This window comes from Notolepis coatsorum (genome assembly GCF_963971535.1).
Source record: "Notolepis coatsorum genome assembly, chromosome: 19".
NCBI lineage: Eukaryota > Metazoa > Chordata > Actinopteri > Aulopiformes > Paralepididae > Notolepis > Notolepis coatsorum.
In genome coordinates, this window is record NC_140183.1 from 81,146,088 (window position 1) to 81,161,581 (window position 15,494).

A 15,494-nucleotide genomic window follows, 5' to 3' on the forward strand; every position below is an offset into this window, starting at 1 on the left:
CCTGAATCATAAAATGTATAACAGTTCATACTGACTCAAGGAATAATGCATCAGTGGGGCAAAAGGAACGTAATCCTGGTCAAAATAACTGGGCAGAGTACAATATATTTGCATTTGTTAGCCATGCTAGCGATCTAAACAATCAACCCATGCCAAAGCTAGATATGTAAGACTGGTGCTGATTTGGCAAAATTACATCCAGCCATTTTTGTTTGAAACAACTTGTGCCATGGTTTCTCCATAGTAGAGCCTGTCGTATTCTTTTAGCGCAGCAGTTCGCGCAGGTTTGATTGATTGATTGATTGATTGAAAACTTTATTAACAGATTGCAGAATGGGTACAATACAGTACAGCTCAATACACACAATTGTTAAGGGGATGCAGACCAGAGAAAGACTTTCGTCTTGTTTACATCAGGGTCTCCCATTTCCAATTCATCAGGATTTTCAATTCATCAGGTCAGGTCCGAGGCAACTTAGTCATGTGACTCAGTTGGTATTGCTGATTGGCTCGAACACGGTATGTTTGTAAACAGCAAACAGGTCTATACAAGAGTAACGTTCCTTTATTATGTGACATTTTTTATCTAAAGCCAAATGTAAACCTACAGGTTTCTCTAGTCGTTATATTACGAATATTATACTCGTATTTATCGTCAAATATGGAGTGAGAGAGTCTCTGGTCTATTTTGGCCGCTGCACCTCGGAAATGAATCCGGCAGCCCTGGCTGTAACAGATTGATCTAGCATTGTATTGGCAAGACTAGGGAAGTGCATGTTCATATTTGCCTTGGTGGCACTAGTGCAAGTGGAGAAGAAATCGCATGGCTCCGCACATCATTAGTCCACCCACATATCACATGCACACACCCAGTCCCACACACTACATAACCACTAGGTTAGAGATGAGTAAGTTGAGTGGAGGTGAGGTTGGAGCAGGCACGCGGGAACTATAAAACGGCAGGGGGTGCTGGGGGGTCGCCATGTGTCAAATGCTAATCATTGACACATGCTAGCCTGTAATAATCCCCCCCAGAAAAATGTACTTTGCATTTGATATATTGCAAATATATGCCATCACACACACTGGCATTTAAAGGGTTAGAATTATAAAATGAATATGTGGTGTTATGATCAGGGCTGAAGTTGAATCAAATATTGTATTTATCAATTACAAAAAACTGAAAATCCATAAGAATCTGTGTTGTTGCTAATCATACATATGCTAGCCTGTTTTTTAACAATAAGTTGTGATGCCATCACAAACACTGGCATTTAAAGGGTACAAATAAAAAAAATGCCTGCACCAGAATGCAGGAAATTAAGTCTTTGTAACAAAGAAATTCCTGGTGGGGGACCCCCAGACCCCCTGCTTAAAAAGTGGCCTGACTGGGGCTATATTTCCTGGCCTGAATGATTTCCCCAGTCCGGCCCTGGTTAAAAGCCTCCAATGCTTATTAGTGTGTGTGCGTTTGAACGTTTGCATGTTTCAACCATACATTTCCATTTAAAAAATTTTTTTTTACCTCCTATAATAGTGGGGGTCGCGGCTCTCTGACACCGTTTTTTTTGGGTCGCGGCCTGAAAAGTTTGGGAACCCCTGGTCTAGCCTGTACCCCCCAGACATGTTGCTGGCCCCGTCAAAACAGTATCCTATCAGCCTCTCCATGGGCAGGTCGAGGCGTAAAAGTATTTTATACACAAAAACAGCGTCTCGGCTGTTGTGTCTGGGCCGGGCATTGTAAAAACCCCAAAAGAAGTTCTGAGCTTCCAAGTTGTCATCGGCTAACTGTATATTACACGAGAATTGTTCTTTTCCAGTGAGTGACATCAGTGGTTCCGTCAGCGCTCAAGCCAAAGATTGGGCTTTTGGATGCTTTGCCTCTAATTTGTCGCTGAATATCATGGGCAAGCAGCTGTAAGATTTCGTTTTGGATGTTGTTGGACATCCAGTTGTCTCTCTTTTGGAGCCAATTCTTCAACTCGGGATCAGACTCGGTGCGCACTCTTTCCATCATGAGCTGCCATAACACCCCATCCCTATTTGCATCACCCCTCAGTGGAAGCCCCTGGCGCCCGAGGGGGGGTATAGGGGAACAGACTCGGTTAACTCTTCAATACCTGATGCTGAGGCTGAACCTGTCGTCTCTGTCTCTCTCTGACGTTTATCAGATTTAGTGGGACTGTCACTGGGACCGGCGGGACGTTTCAAAAATAAATCTGATATTTTTCTTTTCTGCGAGTGAGACATTCTGTGCTAGCAAATCTGACTACTAGCTCAAATCGACTGACTGCGCAAGCACTGTATCACAGTAGCTCAGTGGTTCGTGGCGCGTGGGAAGGGCGGGAGACAGGAGGTGAATACAATTAGTTGTTTCACCTGTCATTCAATCAGTCTGTGACAGTCTGTCATCACTCGAAAATCTACTCGGTTTTACACATATGATTGTGTACATACAGTAGTGTAATGAATGAATGAAAACTTTATTTAACAGATTGGAGAATGGCTACAATACAGTACGGCTCAATACACACAATATTAAAATGGTGACGTGCTTTGAGCAGGATAAACTTATAATATACAGTGTTACAGTTATACAGTTACAGTATATACAAATATATAAATACTGTCATAAAAAAAAAAAAAAAAAAAAAAAAATATATATATATATATTTTTTTTTTTTTTTTTTTTTTTTTTTTTTTTTTTGCAATAATTGAGAGGGGGTGCTGCAGCACCCCCCGCACCCCCCCTTCCCGCGTCCCTGGGTTGGAGTTGTTGTATTGAGAGAGAGAGAGAGAGAGAGAGAGAGAGAGAGAGAGAGAGAGAGAGAGAGAGAGAGAGAGAGAGAGAGAGAGAGAGAGAGAGAGAGAGAGAGAGAGAGAGAGATCAGAGATTGTTATATTCGGAGTTGTGAAGGTGAGAGGTAGTAAGAGGAGGTAAAGGCGAGTAGGTGTTCTTTGTGTACTGGACCCTGGACTGGCTGAGATACCCCCTTGTGTACTGACCCTGAACTGGACGACTACCCTGAGTTGTGAACAATCCCTTTTTCTGTATGCGAGCCTGTTTTGTGTTTTTTACCCTCGGACTGAATCACGACCATTCTTTTGCTTTTCCCTCTGGATTCTACCCTGAATTCAATAAATACTTGTATTGATTGATATTGCTCTTGTGTGGACATTCAAATTAGTTTGTATTTGAACCGTGGCGAGCCTGAAACCCACCAGGTTCGTCACAATACGTATAGTATAGTAACCCTACAGAGTCTGTTTTTTGTTTGTTTTGTCAAGGTAAGGGAACCCTGTGTCAGAGTCCAGGGCCCTCATTTATTAACACTTCTTAGAAAGTGTTCTATTTTCATACGTAAGCACAGAATTTAGAATGTGTGCACGCACAGAAATATTGGGATTTATCAACCGTGCGTACACAGGTCCTACGCTCCTCCGTGTTGATAAATACCTCTTTGTTCTACCGTCAATGCTCGTGCATGATTATCCATATATGGTCATGAAACACCCCCCCATGGGATGTGAAATAATGGACTGACCCGAGCGGAACTCTGAGAAACTTCACGGGAGATTGTTCAACCCGTGTGTTATGGGATAAATAAAAGGCTGACTTGTACACAGTGATGTCAGATATCAACGGCTCCCTAAGACCATTGCTGCAATTCTGCCTGGACAGCTCAAAATACTAATAAAGACCGTTCGTTGACCACTGTTTGGCGTTGGTGGTGTGTCATTATAACCGTGCTGTAATATGAATGCCTTTATTAGTTGTGTTCGATTGGCTATAATATGATTTTTAGAGGCATCTATTTTGAATGAATGAATTAATGAAAACTTTATTTAACAGATTGCAGAATGGGTACAATACAGTACGGCTCAATACACACAATTGTTAAGGGGATGCAGACCTGAGAAAGACTTTCATCTTGTTTACATCAGGGTCCCCCCCTGTCGTTGTCGGTATTAGCCTAATACCGACAACAAAATAGATGCCTCTAAAAATCATATACTATTAGGTAGCCTATATGAATTACATATAATAGCAGCCAGCCCATAGCCTACATTATGCAACAGTAACTTGCGCATATATAATAACACACAGCCCTGCGAAGCCTGCATACAGTAAACTAACTTGATCATTAATTAATCTAGCTGTTGTATCTTTACGCTTATGAAAACATTAAATAATATGTATAGGCTATAGGCCGTCGCTTTAGCCTATATTCTCAAATGGCATTTAATGGCTATCCTATTCGAGTCCTTGATATCCTCGCGGACGGACCAGTATACCTTTATATCATATCATATTCATATCATAGTTTACTCTATCAGCCTACCAGCATGTAATACGTTCTTTGTTAGAACTCAACTCGTTATTATTTTGCGCATAGATTGCAGAAATACGGGAACGTTTTGATTTAGGCTTTGACATTGTAAAACTAAATAAGTGAAATTCTGTAAGCAGAATACAAGTCATGATATCACCCACACGATATATGCTCTGTGTCCAGAGCATGTATGCTTTTCATTAATTTAAGACACATTTATTGCAAGGATTTTGTATACACATACACTCAACAAATAACCTCAGTCTGTTCTCGTTGCAATGTGTTTTTTATTCTTTCTTATAGGAAGGGGGAAGAACACTATATCGTGGGTGTTCATATGACTTGTATTCTGCTTACAGCTTCGGGGTTCCACTTATTATGTTTAACAATGGCAAAGCCTTTTAAATATAATCAAAGCGTTCCCGTATTTCTGCAATATATGTGCAAAATAATAACGAGTTGAGTTACGCGGAGCGCAGTCAGTGCTTATTTCCGCGTTGTAAAAATATTCTACCACCGGCGCCAGCTACGCATGGTCCGACCTGTGCTTAAATATACGCACAAAGTCAAGCACAAGTCCAAATTTATAAATACCACACTTTGCTTAGAAATGATCGTACGCACGGGTTACGCACATATCTGTGCGTAGTACGTACGCCACGTTGATAAATGAGGGCCCAGGCATTTTATTGTGTTAGGTATGGCAATCATGTGTCAAGAGTCCACCGTTTGATTTATTGTGTTTTTTACCCCTTGCTTGTGGGAGAGTATGCTTCGACCTGGGATACTCCCTGGCCTGAGTTTGGTGTCGGGGGTACGTGTTGTAGGGGTGGTGTGATTTAATCAGCCACACCTGCCTTGGGTCTACTTAATTGGGTCCAGGAATAGGGGTGACAGCGCACCTGTTGTTCATCAGAGCAATCGACGTGCACAAGTGAAATGACCCATCCTCACACACACACATAGAAGAGAGTATTTGTCATGACAGCTTGCTCCGTCCGCTCTGGCTTGTAACATCTTCAATAAACTGGTCTGCTTTTACCACCTTCGCCTGTGTCTCTGTGCCGGAGAGCCCCTCGTGTGGCGCGTGGCAGACACCACAGTGGGCTTTGGGCAGTAGGGCGGATTTGGAGGGTGAAATTACATCATGCACAGGGCTTATGCTTTGTGAACATTAAGGAAACTAGGGCCGCCCCTTTATAGTTGATTAATCGGTCGATTTGATCTTAGTTGACCAAGATTTTGTTCTTTTCATATTTTTTTCAATGCCAAATGAGATATGTGACCCGACACGGTTTAGGGCAGGCCGTCTTGTTAAGGAGCTCACGATTCTTCAGAAAACCCCCAAAATGTCGCACAATTCAGAAATTGTTCAAAATGGAGATATTGGCAATTTTGTGTGCTTTGAAATGTTCTCTATATGTCTCCTTATTTGCAAAACTGAATACAACTTGTAACTATGTTAATTATTGTTAGATTGTCCAACAGTATTATTTTCCTTGCTGTGTGAAAAAACAACATTTGTGTCGGAGGGGAGTGGCTTCCAGTGGCATTGCGTGGGTAAAATGACTGAGGATGTCAAGATTTACAACCTATGTTTTGATAATGCGTTATTAGATCTACAACCCGTTGCAATAATGGAACCGTTATGCTATAAGGCCGATAGCGGCATTGTTTCACTAACAGAGCTCAAAGTGTTCTTTTGAAAGTGTTACAAAGTGACGGAATAAATTCAACCACATCGTCTATGTTTGGATTAATTAAACTGGACTCCACGTATCATATTGCATGTAACAACAAACGTTACACGACGGTCAGTGTAACTCTTCTCGGTTCGACAAATAAGGCAGACGTTCAGGTTGAGCTCGCATGCATTTACTGGGCAACAACCTCTTCAAATCACAGAACAGCCTGCCTTACAAAATTTAAACAAACGTATTGTTACCAAAAAGCATTACAATAACAGCTTTGTGATCCTACAGTATGAATTAGTTCCGATTACGGTTCAACACATGCAATACAATGATAGCTTTCCTATCCCATGCCTATAACAATCAGTGTCAGCGAAGATGGAAGAGGGATGCTCGATATTGGCTTTTTTACTGATGCCGATATACCGATATTGTCCAACTCTTAATACTCCGATACCGATATCAACCGATACCGATATATGCAGGGTCCCCCCCCCCCCCCCCCCCCCCCCCCCAAAATGGAATAATTTCAGGTAATTAACATTACATATCTCTTGTTGTGGAATTAACACAACATTATGCATACTTTTGACAATAAATAAAATCAGAATTTGTTCTTACTTGCTTGCCTGGGTAAATAAAGGTTATAGAAATGTAAAAAGAAAATTTTAAAAAAATATTTGAAAACCGATACCGATATTTTCCGATATCACATTTTAATGCCGATATCGGCCGATAATAACGGACATCCCTAGAAAACATCAAATAAACCAAGCTAAAGCACACAATTATATAGCCTCATTTTACGACCATCTTACGGCAAGATGGCAAAACAACACAATATTAGCATCTTACGTTGAAGATGGCTCAACAGGTCTGAACTTGAGTTGAACTTGAACTTGTGTACTCACGTTTTTCTGTAGTAGTTGCAATATCCCCCAAAAATGTTATAAGCTGGAAAACACTAGCCTGAAGTCTTATGTAGTACAGGTCCAAATTTCATAGAAATCCATTCAGAAATGGGTGATTAAGAGCGATTTTGGTTCTCCAGTAATCCATTTCCTCATGAAGCCATATCTCACTTGGCAGCCACCTGGTGGGCGTTTTGATGTGAAAAGACCATCGACATGTGAGTTAACTCATTCAGCGCCAGTGTGTATCCCCATCCCATTGAGGGCCACGCTTTAAAATATAGGCATTTTCACTGTGCGTCACGATGTTTGCAGAGCTATATCTATATTCTATATTATAGCTATGGAGACAATACTATGGCTCATTTGACAGTCACTATCTCTCGTCCAACATGTAAAAAAGAGTTAATTCACGTGTTATCCCGTGGGGAATATTGTATAGTTTCAGAGTGATCCGGGCTAATTCCTGGAAGCTGAGTTATGGAGCGCTATGTGCATTTTGCGAAAGTCGTTCGCGTTGCTCGCCTGGACACGATACTATTTCCAAATCAAAGGTATATAATAGGTATTATGTTTCATCATGAAGGCATCAAAGGGGGGGGGGGTCGTTTTGTGATGCTCTGATCGTCAGCAACAGCATACGTTTGGGAGTATGTGACATTTGATCATTGCGATCGATGTGAAATCAATCAGTGTAGGATCAAAGTAGGATTGATGTCATATAGTCCTTACCTTTGCTAGGAGGTATTCCAAAATGAATATTCCAATTGTCTGATCGCGATTTCCAGTATTGATGTCCATCGGGTCCCTGACATAAAATGGGACAAACTATGCATCAAGTGTGCTGGACGTGCTCCAAGTGGCTCGAATGAAGCCTTTGACTTGCCCGGGTACCATTTCTCCGCCCGGACCATATAAAATGTAACACACGGTGTGAAATAAGGTTTCAAAGGGTAGGCGATACTGCCACCTAGCAGGATTCAGCCGGCATTGCAATCTCGAGTTCTCAGAATGAGTCCCAATGATACACAGAGGTCTGTGAGACTGTATATAATATTAAAATAGAATAAAAGAAAAAACGATCAAAAACCCGACTATACTCGGCTTTTGGCGTTCAACGCATGGTGAGATAACCCGACTGCGTCTATGCTTTTGTAACGGGGAAGCCCGTGGGTATGTCCACAGTCACGGAAACAGGGGTGTTGACGAGTGACTGTGGCAGTGCGGGCTGGTAAATTAAACTCACTTCCCCATAACAGGGTTAACAGACGCATAGGTACGGTAGTTAGGAGTGAATTCACTTCTTAGTGCAGCGGCCTGTGTCGTCGCCCGCGGACGCGGGAGCCCCCTGTTCGACTCCCCCTCGGGACATTAACATTTAACACTTTGATCGCCGGGGTTAAATTCTTAATTTACCATCCCTCGCCAGCCCTATTTAACATGGAGAAGTTCCCCTTCTTTGCAGGGCTATAACTTTTTAAATTGTATTGCTCAATTGACATTACTATGGCCCATTCAATGTCCTATATCTATTGTTCAGGGTGTAGCAACGTTATACTTTTTCATTCACATATTCATACTAAAATACGGTCTAAAGTATAAGTATGTTTTTATCGTTTTCTGCAGCTTTCTCCAGAACTTGATTTATAGCCCTAAATGCATTATATTGATGATCAAATACAGTTTGGTAGGAATCTGTGCGAGATAAAAAATGTCAACTGGACGTGGTTCTAGGAGTTACTACGTATGATCTGATGTTGACCGGATGGGCGGGGGGTCGTTTATAATTCCGTGGGCAACGTTATATCATTCATCTAGTGTGGGTGATATGATCATCAGAGCAGTATTATCGAAGACATTAACAAATAACGCTGAAACTCACGTAGCTTCCTCTCGCCGTTGGGAGATGAGCGTGGAACAGAATTTTTTCTATTATGGGATGTCGAAATATCCGATCCACTTCCAGGTTGTATAATAGTATATACGTCCAAATCATGTTGTTTATCGAGTTATTGGTAACGGATCACTATCCGTTGTGATCAGCTCGAGTCCTGGGACTATTACCGAGTGATCGGACCCAATTGAAATGAGAACCAGCTTCCACTTCCTGTTTCTCCCCTGGGCGATCCGCCGATCGGCCACCAGATGGCGCTCTTGAACCGTTGTAGAGTTGAGAGGGACTCAACAGTACATCTCATGTCTCCGGGGGAGAAATATGATTTCGATCACAGATTTTTGAAATATTGATATCAAAGACGCTGTCCAGCGTCTTCGGCAGAATGAGCATGGCGGGGAAAGACGTGTTTCAGCGTCAACTGCGATTAAAGTGTTAACATCAAACACAACGCAGACCAAGATGATCCGTCACACTTTTACCAACGCGTTCGTGTTTCCGGGTTCCCGTTTTGCGCTCTGATTGGCCACGCACGTTCTGGTCATGTGACATGTGCGCCCAATAGCGTGACGAGCTGTGTCTTTGCCCATTTCCGCGTCGAACAGCCTGCAAACTACCTGGCGTTCTATCGCCATGCTCTAAGACAAACTCTAACCTTAACCAACTTCGAAAGAGTGCCTAAGCTTAACCGTGGAAATAACTTGCCGTCACGCTCTAAGACAAACTCTAACCATAACCAACTTCGAAAGAGTGCCTAAGCTTAACCATGGAAATAACTTGCCGTCACACGCCCAGAAACGTGCGTGGCCAATCAGAGCGCAAAACGGGAACCCGGAAACACGAACGCGTTGGTAAAACGAATCAGGCAACCCGACTATAGTCGTGATTGGCGCTGAAAGTGTTAAGCTCGAATCGTATTGGCAAATTATTTTACAATTTTTTGTAAATAGATGCCAAAGACTTTGGCATCCATTTACAAAAAAGTAGAGTTGGCTTCAATCAATCAAAATAATGCTGCCAAAGAAGTGTATGTACCTGCCTGCAGTGTAAGATATAGAGAGGGGGCGCAGTTTCGCTCCTTCGGTTCATTTCTCCAGGAGGGAGAAAATTATTATAACACAGAGATGAAAAATAATGATTTTCTTATTAAACTAGGCTATAAAAAGAAAATTTCAAATGTAATTTATTTTTTACTGGTCACATTTTCAATGAATATTCGCCACTGGTGGCTTCTGACTAAGTACTTTCTGTCTCAGGTGTCGAAGAGGAGACGCACAGAAATGAGAAGAGAGGAGTCGCACCAAAATCTATTCCGAGACAAGTACTTTGTTGGCGGTGTGAAAATATGCAGAGAAACATTATCTTTGGAACCGTTTGTGTTCAATTGTATCTGAATTGAGATGAGATTCTCTTCTCTCTGAAGAATGATAAACATGAGATTCAAAGAGGGCGGCTACGTGGCGTAGTGGGCAAGGCACTCGCCACGAAATGCTGGAGACGCTGGGCTCGTCAGTTCGAGCCCAGCGCTCCACATTTGCTTTCAGTTTAGCTGGTCGTCCGTACTAATACACATTGGCCGTATTAGGGGGAGGGAAACTGATGGGTGGGGATCGGGCGTTGTGGACAGCGACTCCTACAGGTCGGTTGGTGCGCCTGCGCAGTAGAATCAGGAAGTGTCGGGGGCAGCGTGAGCCCCCCACGCGTTACTCCTCGCCACTGAGAGATCGAGCTGCGCAGGTGAAAGTACCGGAGGGGACTTGTGCTATGTATGACTTAGTCCACATTGCAGCCGGCTTGTGGGAGGCAAGAAACAGCGTTCGTGACAGGGGAGGGTTGAATTGGATGATACGAAATTGGGATGGGAGAAAATATAGAAAAATGGGAGAAAAAGTGGATAAAAAAAAAAAACATGAGATTCAAAGAGAGATCTTTCTGCATGATTGAATGTGGGAAACACATTTTTAGAGAGTTGCCGATTAGTCAACAAAAATCTATGACTATTAGTTGACTACGAATCTCGAGGACAGCCCTAGCAGATACTATCCACTACCAATGCCCTCTGCTTGATTTGTTGAACCCTACTGTAAATGCACTGGACACCCTTCCCCTAGCTTCACGTATCAAGATGGTGATAATTTTATTGTTAATTTGTCTGTGATGTCAATCCGAGGTGTGTGTGTGTGTGTGTGTGTGTGTGTGTGTGTGTGTGTGTGTGTGTGTGTAGGTGTGTGTGTGTGTGTAGGTGTGTGTGTGTGTGTGTGTGTGTGTGTGTGTGTAGGTGTGTGTGTGTGTGTGTGTGTGTGTGTGTGTGTGTGTGTGTGTGTGTGTGTGTGTGTGTGTGTGTGTGTGTGTGTGTGTGTGTGTGTTAAAATATCAACTGCTAGACCATACCATATCACAACTCGGCTACAACTGTAAACTTTTAGTCTTCATATTTGGAAGCCTGGGTCATGTCCATAAGTTGGGTGTTAGAGGCCTTCAGTTGGCCGGTCTTCCGAAGAGAAGAGCCAAACAATTAGCAAAATATTACTCAGTGTCAGCAATTATTGGCAGCCGGGCAATTTGGAGAAGACGCTGCTATCTGTATCCATGAGCTGTGTGTTAATTGTCAGGTTCATCATCCATGTGTGTGTGTAACTTTGGTTGCCATTGTCAATTTGGCCACGATTGTATGGGAATAATCCCACAATGTACAAGTGCACTGATAATATTTGTGTCCTTTAAACATTGTCTTTATGTGGACATAAATAAAGATTCTAAATGTGTGTGTGTGTGTGTGTGTGTGTGTGTGTGTGTGTGTGTGTGTGTGTGTGTCAGAGCAGGTAAAGCCATGTGTTGCAGAGACACATGGGAGAGGGAGGAAGGGGGTTGTTGCCAGGGGGAGATTGGCCTGTTTGTTGACGTTTGCTGCTCTCTTTGTATGTTACTCTCCATTGTAACAGCAACTCAACAGCTCCCAAATGGAGACTAATTACATACACAGCCCATTAAGGCTCTCCAGGGGTCAAGGGGTCAGGAGCCACTTGTTGTCCCCGAGCCAAGACTGCTAGGAAGGACCGCCACGTAAACAGGAAAACACGGCCAGCTAGCCGTTTTCCAAAATTCCAGAATTTAAGCAGTATGTGATGCTCCTCATTCTAATTTAGCTGATAATGTATGTATATGCTAAATATAATCAAATCCTCAACACACGATAAATGGGAACCCTTACTCGACACATAATTTTGCATATACCTGCCACAAGGTGGGCTGTGTAGGCAGGTAGCCAGAGCATAGCATTGACCCCTAGGACCAGCCATATGGCACCAACATGGCTGCCCAAGTGTACGCCATATGTCCCCAGAATGGCTGCTGGTGTAGAATAACTACGTTCCAAAAGAATAGATTGTCCAATACGTCGGATTCCAATAGGTTGTACTTTATATAGAATCTTCAGCGCACGTTACATTACAGTTGAGTTCTCATCAGGTTCATTCATAAAACGCTCTCTGTCAATCACCTAAAAGGACGCAGCTGGTAGCAGGTGCAATGCATCCTGGGACTTGTATTTCTACTAACGTGGTGACTAATGTGAATAATAGTATCTCTGACTAGAATAAACAAACACTCTTCCACTTCCACTTCTTCTTTCAAAGGTAAACAATAATCGATATTAACATATATGTAATATAACTCATAATCATTAACCTGGCCTATTAAGTTACAACATTCTCCCCCCCCGATGAACTGCTAGTTCATCCTAGACCTCTAAACAATATAACAACTGAATAGGTCTCCTCAACAAAGTTCCTGAGGTAGTGCGAACTGTGCACGACCTCACAAGTCCATCTCGGCCTGGGAACAGTTCCTTTATTCTTCCCAGCTTCCAGGTTTGTCTGGGAGTGTTATCTTCTCCGATGAGTACAATGTCACCCTCTTTCAGAGGGGTGGGTGACGGCGTGTCACAGCGATGTGCTGATTTCAGATCCAGCAAGTAATCCTTACGCCAGCTATTCCAGAAGCTGGTTGCGAGTCTCTGCCTGTACTTCCATCTTCGGTTGAGCTCTTTACACTTAGGATTTGAGCGTTGTGCGTCAACTGGGAATGTCTTGGGCGGCAGAGACGTGAGTCTTTTACCCACCAGGAAGTGGGCTGGGGTCAGCGGCTGTGGTTCATCCACTTCATTGTGCACAAAGGTCAGAGGCCTAGAGTTCAGGATAGCCTCAACCTCCGTTAGGACTGTGCACATCTCTTCAAAGTTGAGTGAAGCTCTTCCAAGCACCTTCCTTAGGCATGTTTTTACGGATCTGACGAGCCTCTCCCAGAATCCGCCCCACCATGCAGCTCGCTCGGCTATGAACTTCCAGGTGATGCCCTTTTCTGAGAAGAACTCCAACAGCTGTGGGTCTTTGATGGCCTTCCACAGCTCCTTCAAGTCCAGCTCAGCTCTCTTGAATGTTCTTGCGTTGTCCGAGTAGATAACTTTACATATTCCTCTTCTGGCAATGAATCTTTTCAGAGCTAACAGGAATTTCTCTGTCGACTGATCTGAGACCAGTTCCAGGTGTACCGCCCTGGTCACAGCACAGGTGAACAGTGCAATGTATGACTTCGTCACCGATCCATTTGCCTTCACATAAAGCGGTCCTGCAAAATCCACACCTGTGACTTCGAAGGGTGGGGATTCAGTTATTCTGTCTCTTGGTAAAGGTGCAGTGATCTGACATCCAGCCTTTGCCTTGAATCTCTTGCAGACAGTGCATCTTGCTAAAACACGCTTGACTAGCTGTCTAGCACGCAGGATCCAGTATCTTTCTCTTAGTTGTACTAAGGTGTCCCTCACTCCTGAATGCATTATCTTTTCATGACAGGACTGTATCAGGATTTCTGAGTATCTTTGTTTTCCGGGCAGAATCCACGGGTGCTGCTCTCGGAAGGTGAAGTTGGACTGTTGCAGTCTTCCTCCCACGCTGAGCAGTTCATATTCATCCAGGAATGGTTGGAGTTCCTTTATTTTACAGTCGTTCGTCAGATTCTTTCCTGTCTTCAGTAATTTGATCTCCTGACTGAAACTTTGTTGTTGTATTGTCTTGATCCAGTACCTTTCTGCCTCAAAGAGCTCGTCAGCAGTCAGCTCTCCTTGTGTCTTTGTCTTCCTTTGAGCATTGGTTATGAATCTCTTGATCCAGGCAGTCACTCTTAAGACCCTTCTCAGTTTGCTATATCTTGCCAGCTCCAATACTGGTTCAGAGAGATCTGCGTCATTTGCAGTAAGCTGTACTGTGACCTGGTGATGGCACTTGAGTTCTGTGTGAACTTCTTCTGGAACCTGACCCTCATCAGTCTCCTCTGACTGATCAGGTGACTGGTCAGGTGTTATCAGAACTTCAGGTCCGTACCACCATAGCTTGTTCTGTATCAGGTTTTCCACAGTCTGTCCTCGGGTAGGGAGGTCAGCTGGATTTACCTTCCCTTTTATGTGTGACCATGACTCTGGGTTGGTCAAGGACTGGATCTCTGTCACTCTGTTTGAGACAAACTGTTTCCACTTGTGAGCGGAGCTGCAAATCCAGTGCAGCGTAATCATAGAGTCTGTCCACATTGTGATCTGTTTGTGTTCCATTTTCAAAGTCTTCATCAAGTGGCTGGCTAGTCTTGCCCCAATCACAGCTCCCATGAGCTCCAGGCGCGGCAGTGTCATTTTCTTGAGAGGGGCTACCCTGGACTTGGATGCCACTAAGCTCGTTCTAAGTTCTCCATCTTGGTTTTTGCCCTGCAGGTAGGCCACAGCACTGTAAGCCCTTTCACTAGCGTCACAGAACACATGTAGCTTCAGGAGGTGGCTGTTCTCTGTCTGCAGGTCTATTCTGTACCATCTTGGGATAGCGAGCTGGTGTAGCTGGGGGAGCTCCGAACACCACTGTTGCCATTCTCGAGTCAGATCAGGTGGTAGCTCCTCATCCCAGGAGAGTCCTCTCTCCCACATTTCTTGAAACATGCACTTGACTCGGACTGTGAAAGGAGTCAGGAACCCAAGGGGGTCATAAATGCGTGCAGACGATTGCAGAACACTTCTCTTTGTGTTCTCCTTCTGTTTTAGAATGCTCACCAGTGGCCTTAAGTCAAAGGTGAAGTCATCAGTTTCTGGCCTCCATACCAAGCCGAGCACTTTCAGTACTGCTCCGTGTGTCTCTGGCGCCACCGTGAGGTCAGTTTTGCTCTTCTCCCATTTTTCCATCAATTCAGGAGAGTTTGTCATCCACTTGCAGAGGTCCATGCCTGCGGTCAACAGCATTTGTTTAGCAGTTGTCGTCACAGTGTAAGCTTCTTCAACGTTGTGTGAACTTGCAATAAAATCATCGACATAAAGTGATTATCTCAATGTCTCTACAACGGATGGATGTTCTGTCTCAAGTTTCAAGTTTCAAGTTTCTTTAATAGTTGTCATACAGAAGTACAGAATACTTTCATACAAAATGCTTCTTACTGTTACGCTCCAGAGACTGTGCTAGACAAGATAGTATCAAATAACATAGTATAGCATGTAATTTAGAAGAAGAAAATGAGGTCACAGTGTTCGGTATAGACATATGTACAATGTTCTGAGTTACCATATAATATACAATACTATGCAGTGTACTAATGTACAGTACTATATAGTGCAAAGCAGAAATGGGATGAGGTA

General features: G+C 43.4%; 1 protein-coding gene across 1 annotated transcript in view; it reads left to right on the top strand.

The window, feature by feature from the left end:
- The window catches only part of kcnn3 (potassium intermediate/small conductance calcium-activated channel, subfamily N, member 3), a gene marked incomplete at both ends in the record, with an annotated part of 203,396 nt that overhangs the window by 150,800 nt on the left and 37,102 nt on the right, over positions 1-15,494 (top strand).